Source organism: Tupaia chinensis, unplaced genomic scaffold, assembly GCF_000334495.1.
Source record: "Tupaia chinensis unplaced genomic scaffold, TupChi_1.0 Scaffold000097_1, whole genome shotgun sequence".
Lineage (NCBI taxonomy): Eukaryota > Metazoa > Chordata > Mammalia > Scandentia > Tupaiidae > Tupaia > Tupaia belangeri.
In genome coordinates, this window is record NW_006159559.1 from 9753480 (window position 1) to 9770179 (window position 16700).

Below are 16700 nucleotides of genomic sequence, written 5' to 3' on the forward strand. Positions count from 1 at the left end.
ATGACTCAAATTTCAACGACTCTGACTGCAAAATAAATAACGATAAACTTTAAAAAAATAAGGTTGAAACAAAAACACATAAACAATCTTTTATAAGTGGTGACCACTCTTGTGTGTTTTCAATAATTCAAGATTTTAGCAAAGTACTACAATTTGAGTGACCGATATTTTGATGGTTTAATTCATGTTAAGTAATTATTTAAAAGACATTGACATCTTCAGAAACAAAAAGATTCCTCCTTTAATGTAAAATGTTTTAGGGGAAAAAAATGTAGAGTCTGGGAAATAAAAAAAGTCCTATGAGATGAAATAGAGTGTCTGCATTCCCACATGATTTCAGCCCGTAATTCTTCATACACGCCCAATTCCTGTTCCTCCACATTAATAAAGTTCAAAAGACTGTTTTTTTTATTTTGTACTCTCAATTTTCCAATCAGCCACCATTTCAGTTTGTGCTAATGCAAATATAACTACAGTTAGCCCGGTTTTCCAGAAACCCATTGGGACTGTCCAATTAGACTTAGGCAAGTGATTTATCATCACAAAGTCAGCAATAATGGTTGGAGAAATACTACCAGCTTTTATTTTTGTAGCATTTATGAAAGGAGAAAATGGGAACAATGATGTTTCAGCACTACTATTCATGTCTGCATAAGAACACCTACTGAGATTATTCAACTGAGTAAGTGATCCACTTTATCACTGGCCACATTTTTTTTTGTTTGTTTGTTTTAGGCTTTTGCCATAGGGTACGTGCACTCACCAGAGAGACCTAAAGAAAGGGAAAGTGAAAAATCACCCCCATGGAGATGGCCACACCACAGCCTCTTCCCCCCATTCTCCTCTCAGGATGTTTGGTATACATGCACATGTGCCTAGTTTCATTTTCAAGTCGCTGGTCCCAGGTCCAACTGCTATGGGTCATGTAGGAGTCTAGCGCCTTAACCACCGCGCCACCTGCTGGCCCCTATATATCACTTTTTAAATTGATAACAAAATAATATCAGTAGGGACTAGCAGGTGACGTGGTGGTTGAGGCACTGGACTCCCACATGGCCGACTATGGTTCAAGTCCCAGACCTGGTGGCCTGCTTTCTCTATCTATCTATCTATCTATCTCTGTCAAGTTGAATAATAAATAAATAAATAAATAAATATCAGTGACTTACATAATGTCTACTTTCCCTCTGCCTGGCTCCTGGGAGCCACCCAAAAAAATGCCTTTCAAATGACATCCAATAATTCTTGAGGAAAAATTTTCAATACTGACAGGCATGCAAGCATCTCAGCAGGCCAATCTGGTCTTCAGCTTCTGTTAGAAAGTATCTTAGCCTATGATCACAGACCGCTGCACTAACGCCTAGTGGCAATGTCTATACCCTATGCTGTCCGAAGCCCTTCGATACACAGATACGGTTAGGAGTAGAAATAAATCCCACCTCGCCTCAGCTAGTCACTGTGAAAAGCATGCATGAGGCAATTGACTGCAGGGTTAAGGATTCATCTTGCTAACATCCAAGGTGACACACTCTTCTTCCTGATTCAGTCTTGAGTGGGGAGAATCAGAGAATTAGTAAATGCCTAACTCTCTAAATGCCTTACTAAGGTTATGCATAACTGAAAACTCACCTATGTTCTCAAATATTTTACTCCTCATTTAAAATCCCCTTAGATTATTTCATTCTTATTACCTTCCTCTTTTAGTAGGATGTGTTCAGGGTAGTTGATTGCAGCTCTGAAGAAGGATTGTCTTGAGGAAAGAGTTTGGTCTTCTGATTTCTCAGTAACTGCAGTTAATAAAGTCCTCACCTGTCTTTTATATCAGCAAAGTAATAAAAATTGCATGTTCCCACCTGTATTTAAGCCCAGGGATCAACAGTAAATTCCATCTCCTGACTGAATGGTACTTGGAATAATTACCATGACATCAATTTGATCTTATCTTGTTTCAACCCTTAGATCATTTTTGTTTTGAGGTATTTTCAGGTATAATTGAATGTTACTCGGTGTAATTACCATTACTTTAATTTGATCTTATCTTGTTTCAACCTTTAGATCATTTTTGTTTTGACCCATATTCAGGCAGTGGTGCCTATAAGGTCAGCCTATGAAAAGAGAGTACGTTGTCATTTTCTATGTCATTTGATCAATACTTAAACACAACATCCTGAAAGTTGGTCCTTTCCTATAAACAAGACTCTAAGAGTACCACGTTTAATTAGCTAAGTACCTGATGTTTACTTAAACAGAACTATAAATTCCAGATAACAGGAGTATTTCCAGGCTTAAACAGGATTCCAGTAAGAAATGGAAAAATAAAACATGCACCTATTTCTAAATGAAAGTTCAAAAGATCTTTTTTAATTTTGTAGTCTCAATTTTCCAATTGCTTTTACAATTTTTCTAAACTAATCTGCATCTGAATTTAATAAAGATGCATTGAATTGTATGAGGAGGACTGAATGGCTCTCAGCAGGTGTGCCTGTTGTTTCTCATGTCACTTTTGTAAAGTTCAGTTTCTGCCTGAACAGAAAACATATGTGCTATGACTTGCCAGCTGTGGGACACATACCTCCAAGGCTTTTAATCCAGTTTCTTCCTTTAGCCCACACAGCTCCTCAGGCTATGGCTGCGGCTGCTTATTTTCCAAACAGAGATCGTGACCCTTCAAAGGTTCCTGTCTCCATCCACTCTGCTCAGTGCCACTTCTGTAAGGGACTAGCTTGGAGACAATCTACTGAGGACCTCCCCAGGGTACCACTTACAAGATCCACGTGACACAAAAAGCAACTCCAGGTTAACATAGAAAAATTGACCCCAAAAAGTGAGGTCTGTGATTTCTTGTCCCTAATTAAATTGAGTTGTTTCAGTTTTAACACCCTCTCAGACTTCTGGTACCCACCTACCCACTCACCTTTTCTTAGTAACATTGATGTCACCATCATTCATGAATATCTATCATTTAAATCTCAAAGAATTGGCAGTATATTAAATGTAGCAGACTTATATTGGAAATCTGGAGCCTTTGCAGATAGTTACAGGGTAGAGGGGGCCAGCAGGTAGTGTGGCGGTTAAGGTGGCTAGACTCCCCACATGACTGACCATGGTTCAAGTCCCCGACCTGGCAGCTTGCTTTCTCACTTTCCTTCTCTCTGTCTCTCTGGTCAACTTTAAAAATAAATTAATTAAATTAAATTAAATTATGACAATGAATAAAAATAAAATAATTCCTTTTAAAAAAAAAAAGAAGATAGTTACAAGGGAAAGAAGCCTTTTATGTTCTTTAGAAAGACTCCTATTCCCTCTCTACTCAGGTATTTTGTTTACTTTTTTCATTCTTTGGGCTTTCTCTCCTTCACTTAAGCCTTTTTTTAATCCTGCTTTCTTTCTGTTTTATCCAAATGGTTAAGAAATGACATTGCTTGTGTGGTTTTTCTTTTTTTTCTTTTAGTTTTTACTATACGGTGCATGCTGTGAGTGGAGAGAGAGAAAAAGAAAGTGAAAAATCACCCCCCAAGGAAAATGGCTACACAGCAATCCCTTCTCTTCCATTCTCCTCTTGAAATTTTGAACACACACACACACACACACACACACACACACACGGCCTGCTTTTTTTCAAGCTGCTGGTCCTGGGACTTGAACTATACAGTCAGCCATGTGAGATCCAGCCGCCTTAAACACCATGCCATCAGCTGGCCCCTATGTACTCGTATTAAACTGTTTTCATTTGGCTTATGATTTAGTAATGGGTTTTGTTTTTATTTCTCATTTCTGTATAAGAATTATAGCTATTAGGGAAGTCATATGAAAGCTGTTATTCATGACCCAAAGCTTCTTGACAAAGAATCTCCCAACCTTCTTACCCACTCCAAAATTAAAATAATTGGACTCATCCAGCATGTGTCCTCTCCCCATGACAATGGGAATACATGCACAAACCCCACCTAAAACAAGTCCAGACAAAACCCTTCCTGATCAAAAAAAAAAAAAAAAAAAAAAATTTCCTTGCCACAGTTCTTCCTTGGTAAAATTTTTTTTCTGGATCCTACCTTTCTTGGGAGCTCTGTTTTTTTCTTTCCTCTCCTTCAATAAACTCCCAGTTTTGTTATATCTTTAAAAAATTAATAAAAAGGTTTCAAATAAAATTTACATAGCTTTTTGAATAAAGGGTTATTTGCTTAATCTTATTTATTTATTTATTTTAATTTGACCAGACACACACACACGGACACACACACCACACACACACACACAGAGAAAGAGAGAAAGTGTGAAAATAAATCACCAGGTCTGGAACTCAAACTGTGGTCAACCATGTGGGAGTATACAGCACCTTAACTACCACACCATCACACCATCACACCATCTGCTGGTCCCCATAGTGCTTTTCTTTCTTTTTTTTTTTTTTTAATAGAGATTTTTGCTATAGGGCATGTGCACTCACTAGAGAGGCAGAGAGAAGAGAAAGTGAGAAATCACCCTCCAGGGAGGAGGATGGCCACTCCACAATCCCTTCCCCTCCATTCTCTTCCCAGGATTTTGGGTGCACATACACACTCACCCCACATGAGTTTTAAGCTTCCAAGTCCTGGACTTGAACCACAGTTGACTATGTGGTAGTCCAGTGATGAAGCCATTACACCATCTGCTGGTCCCAAAGTTTATATAGTGTTCTATGGCTTAAAAAAAAAATGAATGATATAGCAAAATAAATAAATAATACAAAAGTGTTATCAAAACAGTGCCTTTCACACTTGACCTCTTTCTGACAGACCCCCCCCCCCCCCCCCGTTTCCCTATTTGGGAGCAATGTTTTCAGTTTCTTACATATTTTCTACAGGTACTATACATACACACACAGATACACATACACACATAATTTGCTTACATTTGTGTATATATGTAGGAATCTTGTGTATACATGTATATTATATATCTTTGTATTACATAAATAATAGTTACATATTGTATATTAAGTTTTGAACTGGTCAGAACTTCTTTGCAAAGCAATAAGATAGTTAAGTAGATACGAACTATGCTGAACATGTAAATTTTTACTAATGAAGTTTTGTCAGTTACACACAGATATTTTTAAAAATAAAGACCAGTGAGATGCTGTCATTCAACACAAAGTGGATGAATCTAGAAAGTTGAATGCTAAGTGAAATAAGCCAGACTATGAAAGATAAACATGGTATGTCTCCACTTAATGTATTCTGAATGTCTGTACTTTATAGCAGAAACTGAAAGATTTAAAATCTGAAAACAAAAAGATTTGAAAAGAAGTAGCAAGGACAGCTGTAGATACTAGACTGCTTGAGAAGGGGTAGAAGGAAAGAGAATCTGAGGGGAAAGAGGATCAGGAAAAAAATTTGTTTAACGGACACAAGAATACATGTAACTAAGGCAAATAGGTTATGGAATGGTATACCAAAACAGAGTTTAAAATATATATATATATAAAAAAAAAAACACACACACACACACACATATATTAAAGTAGAAACAAATAAAATAAAAGTAGAAGATGTACAACATAATGTAATGTTTTCTGTTGAAGATGATGAATATGATAATATTCTTGATGTGATTATCACACACTGCATGCATGCTTTGAAAAACTACATCATACTCCACAAAAATGTACAATTAAATGCAAATAAGAAATTTTTAATAAATAAATCTCATTAAAATCTTAAAAATCATTGTAAATGTTTCAAATGCTTATTTGATTTGTTTTATTAAAACATAAGTTGTTCTTTCTAATAGCAAAGTATGATTATCACAAACATGCTGTAATCAAACAGCTGAAGTATGTAAAATTCTTGCCTTTTCAAGTAATGTTTTTTCAGTAATTTCAATTATACATTATACAATTTTAAATTTTCAAATAGTAGAAGAGTATATATAATGAAAAGTAAATCTACCTTCTACTTCAAAATCTTCAGACCCTCTCCCAAAGGTGTTCATTTTTTATCAATTCTTTAATGTCTCCAGAAATTAGCTATGTATGTACACACACGTGTTCTGAGACTTGCTATATACATATAGAAATCAGATACACGTCGTTCAGGGCCAGTCCCATGACTCAGTAGTTAAGGAAACTGGATTCCACATGGCTAGCCATGGTTGGAATCCTGTACCTAGCATCTTGGAAAACACACCATTCAGGTATCCAAAATCCTGATGTGAAGGAGGAATAGAGGAAAAGGACTGTGGTGTGACCCATGCCCCATTGGAGGGGGTGCTTTCTCTCTCTCTTATTCTCTCTCTGGGAGTAATACAGGGGGAAAAAATTGTTTCAAATGATATACATTGTTCACTTTTTTTTTTCTTTGAGAGGGTTTCTCTATAGGGCATGTGCACGCTCCAGAAAGACAGACAGAAAGTGAGAAATCACCCCCCCAGGGGGGATGGCCATGTCGCAATCCCTTCTCCTCCATTCTCCTCTCGGGATCTTGGTCATACATGCACACGTGCCTGGTGTGAGTTTAAGCCACTGGGTCCGAGACTTGAACGACGGTCAACTACTTGGGATATCAACGACATAGCCATTATGCAATCTGCTGGTCCCCTCACATTTTTTAACGGTACACATCTTGCTTTCTTTTTTCTTTTTAAATGTAATGCTGTATCTTGCTGGGGTGGGGAGTTTACATGTCCAAATATGTAGAGTCCCGTATCTTTTTTTCTTTTAAAGAAACAAGATATCAGGACCAGCAGATGGCATAATGGTTACATATCTGGACTCCCACATAGTCAACCACAGTTTGAAGCACAGGCCCGGTGGCTTCAAACTCACACCAAGTACATGTGCATGCATGTCTAAAATCCCAAGAGGAGAATAGAGGAGAAGGGATTGCAGCCTGGACATCTCCCTGAGGGGTGACTTTGCACTTTCTGTCTCTCTGGCTAGCACATGAGCCCTATAGCAAAAATCTAAAAAAATAAAAGAAAAGAAAAAAGAAAGAAAGAAAGAAGAAAGAAAGAAAGAAAGAAGAAAGAAAGAAAGAAAGAAGAAAGAAAGAAAGAAAGAAGAAAGAAAGAAAGAAAGAAGAAAGAAAGAAAGAAAGAAGAAAGAAAGAAAGAAAGAAGAAAGAAAGAAAGAAAGAAGAAAGAAAGAAAGAAAGAAGAAAGAAAGAAAGAAAGAAGAAAGAAAGAAAGAAAGAAGAAAGAAAGAAAGAAAGAAGAAAGAAAGAAAGAAAGAAGAAAGAAAGAAAGAAAGAAGAAAGAAAGAAAGAAAGAAGAAAGAAAGAAAGAAAGAAGAAAGAAAGAAAGAAAGAAGAAAGAAAGAAAGAAAGAAGAAAGAAAGAAAGAAAGAAGAAAGAAAGAAAGAAAGAAAGAGAGAAAGAAAAGAAAGAAAAGAAAGAAAAAGAAAGAAAGAAAGAGAAAAAGAAACAAGATCTCACTATGCTGCCCAGGCCAGGCCAGCATCGAACTCATGATCCTCTTGCCTCTGCCTCCCCAGTAGCTGCAATTATAGGCACATGCTGCTATGCCTAACTTCTAAAGCACACTTCGTAATAACAAAGTATTATGGACCATTAGTTATTATTTCTAGTTTTTATAATACTATGATTATCAACATGTTTTGGTTACATGTTCTAAGATAAGTTCTGAGAAGTGGAATTGCTGAATCAAAATATATCAGAAATTTAAACTTGAATAGAGCACTCTTTCTGCCATCTTGGACCCTGTGGAGGCCTGCTGAGAACAAGACTTCTAAAAGACCACTATGTCTGGAAGGCTGTGGTCCAAGGCCATTTTTGCTGGCTATAAGCAGGGTCTCAGGAACCAAAGGGAGCACACAGTTTTTCTTGAAATTGAAGGTGTTTATGCACAAGATGAAATGAAATTCTATTTAGGCAAGAAACTTAAATAGAATTATGTATACAATGTATACAATTATGTATGCATTGTTATTCGCTTTGTATACATAAGCAAATAACAATGCAGTGACTCCTGGTGGCAAGTCAAATAAAACCAGAGTAACCTGGAAATGGTTACTCATGCTCATGAGAACAGTGGGATGGTTTGAGCCAAATTCCAAAGCAATCTTGCTGCTAAGGCCATTGGACACTGAATCCATGTGATGCTATACCCTTCAAGGATTTAAAACAATGAAAAGTAACCAAATAAAAATGCAGGAAAAAAAAACTTGAATAGAGATTGTTCAGGTGCTCCCTTCCAACCCTCCTCAAAGCCAATGCCATGAACTATGATAATTTTTGTGAAAAGTATACAATTTTTGAGAGTTTTTTAATAGGACATGTGCACTCACAGAGAGAGAGAGAGGACAGAAAGTAAGAAGTCAACCCCTAGAGGGGATGGCCATGCCAAGATCCCCGATCCCTTCTCCTTTATTCTCCTCTCAGGATTTTGGGCACATGTGCCCAGCATGAGTTTAAAGCCACCAAGTCTGGGACTTGAACCACAGTGGACTATGTGGGAGTTCAGCAACATAACCATTATGCCATTTGCTGGTCCCAAAAAGATAAATTTTAACAGTATCTTATTTATGTTATTTTGAGCAACCTAAATTGTAGGTCTTTTATGGATTTTTTTACCTATTCAAAAATCTTTCTCAATTTTTAAATTTCGTCTTTAGTTCAAGAATTACTTTTGATTCTTTCATGGTATTGTTATAAATAGTTGTTATATACTCAAATTTATCTGTCTTAAATCTTGCAAGTTTTTTGTAACAGCAAGATATTTAAAAATGTGTACTCTTGGGGCCAGCAGGTGGTATGATGGTTAAAGCACTAAACTCTCACATGGCCAACCACAGCTTGAGTTCCAGACTTGGCAGCTTGCTTTCTCACTTTTCCTCTCTCTTTCTATATCTCTCTCTGGTGAACACAGATGCCCTATAGCAAATTAAAATGATAATAAAGGTAATAATAGTTAAAAATAAATAAAAAGAGGTGCTCGTATTTTATTCTAGAATATATATAGTTTTAGTTAATTAAATTTAGACATTTAATACATTCATCATTTATTTTGGAATGAGGAATACAGTAGAATTCAGCTTCTTTTTACATATACATGGCAAGCAAGTTGTCACAATAACGTGCATGGAATGATCAATTCATTTTTTATCTAATTTGAAATGCTACTAAATTCTCAAATACTTGGTGGTTTATCTTGGAGTTCTCTATTGTGCAGCATATTAATAAAAATATTCAATAAAGGATATCAAATGTTTTAAATCTGTTAAGATCATTATTAGATTTAATTATCTAATGTCTATCTCAAGTGTTTCAACCAAAGTTCATTATCAAGGAGAAATGAGGGCTGGCATGGTAGTGCAGCATTCACTTGCTGCTCAAGTGGACCCGGGTCCACATGGAAGATCATGGGGTTGTTTCCCCAGGGGACCTGTACATACAAGGCACATGTACCCATGATCCTGGCTAGCTGGAAAAACCACGGCAAGAAACCCTGTTGAGACTGCATCTTTCCCTCTCTCTCAATAAACTTTAAAAAGAGAGAGATAAATTAGGCATGAATCATATCCTTATATTGATAGCAATCTGGGTGCTATAAATTAGAAGCTTCAGTATTTTTCCCCTGGCATTCTTTTTACCCTCTCATATGGCTCCTCAGATCTGACTTCTAATCACCACTCAACTTTTCAATGATACAGTGTTGTGCATTTCAAAGTATCCCATGTTTCACCTAAAATCTGAATTACCAGGGTATTTTTTTTTTAATGTACAAATTCATGGGGTCAGCAGGTGGTATGGCTATTAAGGTGCTGGACTCCCACATAGTTGGCAAAATGGTTCAAGTCCCAGAGCCAGTGACTTGAGAATCACACCGGATACATGTGCATATGTTCCCAAAATCCCAAGAGGAGAAAGGAGGAAAAGAGACTGCAGCATGACCTTCTCACTGGGAGATGATTTCTCACTTTCCTTCTCACTGTCTCTTTTTCTATCCACTGAACACAAGCACCCTATAGCAAAAACCTTACCAAAAAAATAAAAGTACAAAGTCCAACGTCCCAACTAGAACCTACTATACCAAAATCTCTCTCAGGAGCCAGCAAATGACATAGCAGTTACATCACTGGACTTCTTGGCCAACTGTGGTTGGTGTCTCAGACCCAGTGCCTTGAAATTCACACAGAGCACATGCCCATGCATGTGTGCCCAAGATTTCAGAATGGAGAAGGGATTGGGGCGTGGCCTTCCCCCTGGGAGACAATTTCTGACTTTCCCTCTCAGTCTCTGTCCCCCACCACCACCACCCCCCACCACCCATGAGCACATGCGCCCTGAGGTAAAAACAAAAACCTCTTTAAAAAAAAAATCTCTCTCAGTTGAGAACAGAAATTTGTATTATAGCTGCCAAAGCTTGAGAAACGTGACAATAGCATTGTTTAGTAAGCCAGAAATATAGCAATATAGTTTGTTTTTATCTCCAACTGCCCCGTAGCACAACTAAATTAAAATGGTAATGTCATTTGTGCAGCTGAACATTTGTGAGCCTCCTCTCTGCACAAACAGCTGAAACATCCAGCAATAGGAATCTACGATAAAGATAGCCCAAAGCACCAAAACAACTGTCCCCTGGACCCAGACACAAAACAGGCAGCAGACAGTTTCTTGATTGAGATAAGGTTTTTAATCAGCAGCAGCAGGTAAGGTGACTGAGAGGCAGAAAGAGCATCCTGAGACAGGATGTCTAACACATCCAGCGGCAACGAAATCTCCCCAGCACTGATGGACAAGCAGCAGACTGACTTGACACGTGCACAGCAGCCAGGAGTATTTTCTGCCGTTGGAGTCAAAACAATGTGGCCTGATCAATAATGCAAACATCCTGTTCCTCAGGCTAACAACCTCTGTCACTCAGAGAGATAAAGAAACCGCTGGTACAATTATACATAATCTTTCTGTAGTTCGAAATGTCAATAGACTAGGCAAATAATACTGCGAAGAAAAGGAGAAAATTTCGCAGGTGAAAAGTAATTTGTTTCACATTTCCTCATTTCTTTTTGCTTTGCACATGTCTCCTCCCACTTCCATTTCAGAAAGCTTTCAGTAATAGTCTATCAATGAAAGGCTTCACAGGAGAAGTGGGTTTTGTGCAAGAACAGAAAGAGAAGCAATTGTGTTGATAAATTATATTTATAGTACAGTAATGAGAAGATCCCAAAAGAAATCCTTACCCTAATTTTGCAGGGAAAGTTCTTAGTATATCTTAGGTGACGCATGAGTGTACCTAAAGACCTCCATCCTAAAGGACTGTCCTATTTTGCATTAAGAAGTGAGGGTACATAATGTGTACCCTCTGTGTCTACATAAGTGGCCATGTGCAGCTTTAGAGACAGTGAAAAACTTGGTGGGAGGGAAGCAGAGCCACTTTTATTAAGGAAAGGAGATTTCTTTCAGATGATACCTTTTGTGTGGGTAATGGAAATCCCATGTTTCTTATCAGAGAGAGGGACCGGTAGTACCAGTCAACTTGGCCTAAAATCTTGGCTGCAGTCCAGCAGAAAATATGTTTAAGGGGAAACAGAGAGACTTAGTCATAAACATTATTCTGACACTCCTCCCCCTTCAGACAAAACCACCCGCTCCCTCAGCTCTGGCTGAATTGGAGGATGGAAGAGTTCTGTCTAGTCTCAGTCTCTCAATGCTGCTCAGGCCTTGCTGAGCTGAGGCAAGTCCCAGATGTTGCTCACACAGTGGGGAATTCTGCCTCTCGGACAGGTCCCCCACATCTCTTCAGCATTTTAGAAGCAGTAAACGTCAGCCATTGCCCACCAGACCTCCTCTGCACCCATGTTTTCTGACACTCATATCCCAGGACAAATGCTCTCCCTGGGAGATGACAACCAAATGTGAATAGGGAGTAAAGGTTTGTCCACTTTATTCTGCTCTGGGCCTGATCAGATTCATAGGCCACTTACGCCATAGTTGGTCTTTCAAGTTCATTCTCTACTGGAATTTTTTCAGTTTCCGAGTCATTCTTTCAGAATTTTGTGGGTTTTTTTCCTGAATCAATAAATAATATACAAAACAATGTAAAAATAGCTACCATTTTCTCTCTCCTGCTTGCCCCACCTGGGGACAGCCTCACTTGGGTTCTTCCCCCAGATTTGGTCCATCAAGTGAAGTTGAGTGACTTAGTATAACTTCTGGAATAAACTTCAGAGGGGTTCAGCTGGGGTGGGAGAGTGTCTGGGTCCGGAGGTGACTAGGCTAGGGAAATGTATTAGTGCTTTTTGGAAGAAGGAGTGGCGCTTGAGGCAAGAACCTACCTCAAAGAAAAGGGTACCTAGTGTCCACATTTCCTTCTTTTGCCTCAAAAAGTGACATTTATTCAAAGAATAAAGAAAGGGAAAAAAATGACAAGATACCCATCCTTTGGCTCCCTTCCCTCCCCCCTCCTACTTCTCTCTCAGCCTTCCCCAGAACTGAACCCTGGCTGGGGTGAGGTAGCAAGACTGCCCCTTCCCAATGAGGTCAGCAATGCTGAGGGGCATCTCTTCAATAGAGGTATTGTAGAAGGTCTCAATGTCTTGAAGAGTCCTCTTGTCTTCTGCTGTCACCATATTAATAGCCATATCCTTATGACCAAATAGTCCACCACAGAATCTGCTATTCTGCAGATACAGCTTTATCTGATGGTGGGAAGTTCATAGTAGATGACTAAAACTAACCTGCTGCACATCAATGCCTCTGTCCAGCAGGTCAGTGGTGATCAATACTCTGCTGGGGCCAGAAGAGAACTCCCTCATGATTACATGTCATTCCTTTTGGTCCACATCTCCATGCATGGCAGACACAGTGAAGTCTCAGGTGTGTATCCTCTCAGTGGGCCAATCGACCTTCCTTCAGGTGTTGATGAAGATGATCACCTGGGTGATGAGCAGGGTTTCATGCATGTCACACAGTGTGTCTAGCTTCCATTCCTCTCATTCCACAATGATGAAGAATTGGCAGATACCCTCCAAGGTCAACTCTTCCTTCTTGACAAGAATCCGAACAGGGTCCCTCCTGAACCTCTTGGTCACCTTGAGCACATTGGAAGGCATTATAGCTGACAGCAAAACTGTATGGGTGCTGCTATTGAGCTTTTGGAATATGTCATAGATCTGGTCCTTGTATTCATGGCTTAACATCTCATCAGCTTCATCTCAAACACCTTGACATGTATCTCTGGCTGAGTGTAGCAAATATACAATCAGAGGTACCCACAATGATGTGGGGAGCTTCCATCTGCAGCCTCTGCACCTCAGCCCACACATTGGTGCCCCAAATCAGGCACAACAGGAGGTACCCATGTAATCTCCTAATGCCATGATTACCTTCTGTATCTGTTGAGTCAATTGTCAAGTGGGTGCCAGAACCAAAACCTGAATGGCCTCCAGATCTAATTCAATCTAACGCACAATCAGTATGGCAAATGTGGATGTGTTCCCAGTCCCACACTGGGCTTGAGCAATCACATCACAACCCTTGATATAAGGAAGAATGACTTGTTGCTCGATGGCAGAGGGTGTCTCAAAATTATAGGCATAGATGCCACAGAGAAGGGACTCTGAGGGGTTCATGTCATCAAAGCTGTCAACAATACTTCCTGTAACACCTGTGGACTCCATTCCATCAGGGCCATTGTCTCTGGATCAGGAATCCTGACTCACAGACATGTTCCTTAGAATCTAGCCACTAGAATTGTTTTAATTTGAGTCACTCTGAAACACTAAAGCTGAGTTCCAGGAGAAAAAGAGGAAATAAAAGGAAGAGAAAGAATAGAAGGTAAAGAAGCTGAATATACCTGAAAATTGCCAAAGAGACAGTATACAGAATGAGAGCTGTCAATAAGAAATGGAGCAAAATCAGGATGGAGACTGACTCTTAGACTGGAAAATAAAGACAATCCTATCATTATGTGAGAATATGACATCCTCTCCGTACTCCCAAATACTCTATATTTTAAATCAATTTTGTCTTGAAAATTGTTTATATTCTTTGATATAATTAGAAACATTCTGGATGCAGTCCCAGAAATAGGGGTAAGAAACTGGTCCAAAGCACCAAGTATGTAAAAGTCATCTTCTTTCAATAGCTTAACTTGAAATATCTGCTCTAGACCAACACCTCTCTTGAACTTAGTATTTTAGTTCAATGTATCAGCTCTCTATTGCTGTGTAGGCAAGTACTCCAAGTCAGCAGGTAAAATAACACATATGCATTACATCACATAGTTTCTGAGAGTCAGAAATCTGAGATCTTGCTGGGTGGTTCTGAATCAAGATTTCTCATGAAGTTGCAGCGAAGCTGTCATACAACACTGCAGTCATCTCAAAGCCCAGCTGAGGCTGGGGAATCCACTTGTACACTTGCTGGCAAGCCTCAGTCCCCGCTGGCTGTTGGCCAAAGACTGCAGTTTCTGTGTAGGCTTCTCTATAAGGCTGCTAATGATGTGGTAGCTGCTTTCCCTAGAGCAAGAAATGAGAGAGACAGTGACAGAGACACACAGACAGAGAGGGAAAGAGGGAGAGAGAATCCAAAACAACCACTACTGGCAAGGATACTGACTGAGCAGCTGGAACTCTCATACATTATTGGTGGGAATGCAAATGTACCAACACTTTGGAAAACAGTTTAGCAATTTCTTATAAAGTTAAACATAACATCCATTTCTATACATGCACACATACAATTATGTTATGATCCAGCCATCTCTCTCCTAGGAATTTATCTAAGAGAAATTAAAATTGTGTCCACACAAAGATCTGTACATGAACGTTTGTAGTAGCTGCATGCATATTAACAAGAAGCTGAAAATAATGTCAATTTTCTCCAACTAGTAAACATCCTTGTATGGATATTTATCCACACAAAGGAATGCTATTCAGCAATTACAAGAAACAAATTGATTCCTGCAACACTATGGATGAATCTCAACACCATTATGCTAAGTGAAAGAAGGCAGATACAAAAGGTTAACAATTGGATGCCATTTGTTAGGTCATCAGGAAAGTCATGACATTTTTTTCTATGGTTTTCCAGGCAAAAATGCATCATGACTTTCCTGGTGATCCAATATATGACATTCTGAAAAAAGGAACTAAAGGAACAGAGGAGTAGTGAGAGGATGGACTACAAAGGGGTACAAGGGAAGTTTTCTGTGTCTTGAATGAGTCGTGGTTACATGATTATATTTTTATTGATACACACATCTATGTCTATGTCTAGAAAGGATAGATTTTACTGTATGGAGATTATACATCAGTAGACTTGCTTTTAAAAAAATTAAATAAAACGAAGCTGGAAAGGGCATTCTAATCAGAGGTAAGCAAAAGAAAAGGCATGGAAATAAGAGAGTACATTGTGTGCAAGAGACTACACCCAGTTCAATGCTACAAGGCCATAGCATCCGAAGTCAGGAGTGGCAAGCGATGAAGTCCTATTTCTAACTTGCATTTCCAGCTCTTACTTCAGATGTAATGTATTCAGCACTACCATGTATCTCCTTCCCCCAAAGTTGCTATCGTGGCTGGTGATGATGTCATTTTCCTAGTCACCAAAACTCTAAAGCTGGGAGTCATTCTGGACTTAAGTATCCCATCACACCCATGGTGCTCTCTTGCAGTACCATGGTCTTTATGGTTTTGATGGTGGTAACAATAGCAGCAGGATGACAATATTGGTTTCTCCATTTTGTTCATATAGCATTCCTTCTTAGTCCACTATTCTTGTATTATCCAGCCATTTAGGTTTTCTCACCAGGATGGCCTGGCAGACCACTAACTGGTCCTAGAACCTCTGGTCACTCTCATTTCTGGCTAGATGAGTCTGCAGAGAATACCAACCTCATTCCCCATGTCCCAATTTAAAATTGAAGCAAGGTCCTTACCGATAAAAAGACTGTCTCTATCTGATCCTAATCTACTTTTTAAATTTATTCTTCAATATGTTCAGGTCAATAAACTGCTTTAGAGCCAGCTGGCTCAATTTATTCATTTCCCTCTGTGTGCATTTCCTTTGTTAGGATTCGTCTTAGAGCTCTGTACAAAGAGCTGTCCTTTCTCTCCACGTGTTTAAATCCCTTTCACCACGATGCAGCATGAGTCCTACCTCTTCCCTCTCACTTCTTTTCCCCAGTAGGGTTCTTCAAGTCATGCTTTCATCCTTCTCTAAACATTACAGTATCTACTGTCCTGTATAGTTTTAGTGGTTATTTTGATAATGATAGTTTGTACTATTGGAGTTTTAATGGCTGTTTTTTAAATGGTGGTTTGTATTGGGTCATTGGGAAAGTCATGATGTATTTTTCTGTGTTTTTGTATGCAACAATGCATCAAGACTTTTCCAATAACCTAATATTTCTACAGCCCTTGAAAAATGTCAAAGTCATTTTCCATTTATTTGAGGTCTTCCCAACAAACCTATAGGACTATTCTTATTTCACAGATAGAGAAGCCGGAGCTCTACAATATATAGTGATTTGCCTAAAATGGCACAGCTAAATAGTAGGTTTTCAGATTTTTTACTGAAATGTCTTTTTTGATGAAGACATCAAAACACAGTCAGAAAATTTATTTAGCAATCAAAATAGAGAAGTAAAACTGTTTTTAATGAAAAAGAAACCAGTTCACACCATAAAAACTATTTAAAGTCAGAACTTAACTATGATCACATTGACATAAGCCACGCTGTCTGCTTGGCTTTTGTGAA

General features: G+C 38.7%; 1 pseudogene; it reads right to left on the bottom strand.

The window, feature by feature from the left end:
- Window positions 1-12403: 12403 nt before the first annotated feature.
- LOC102494702 (eukaryotic initiation factor 4A-I pseudogene) lies at window positions 12404-13666 on the bottom strand (annotated as a pseudogene).
- Between the last annotated feature and the right edge of the window lie 3034 nt (window positions 13667-16700).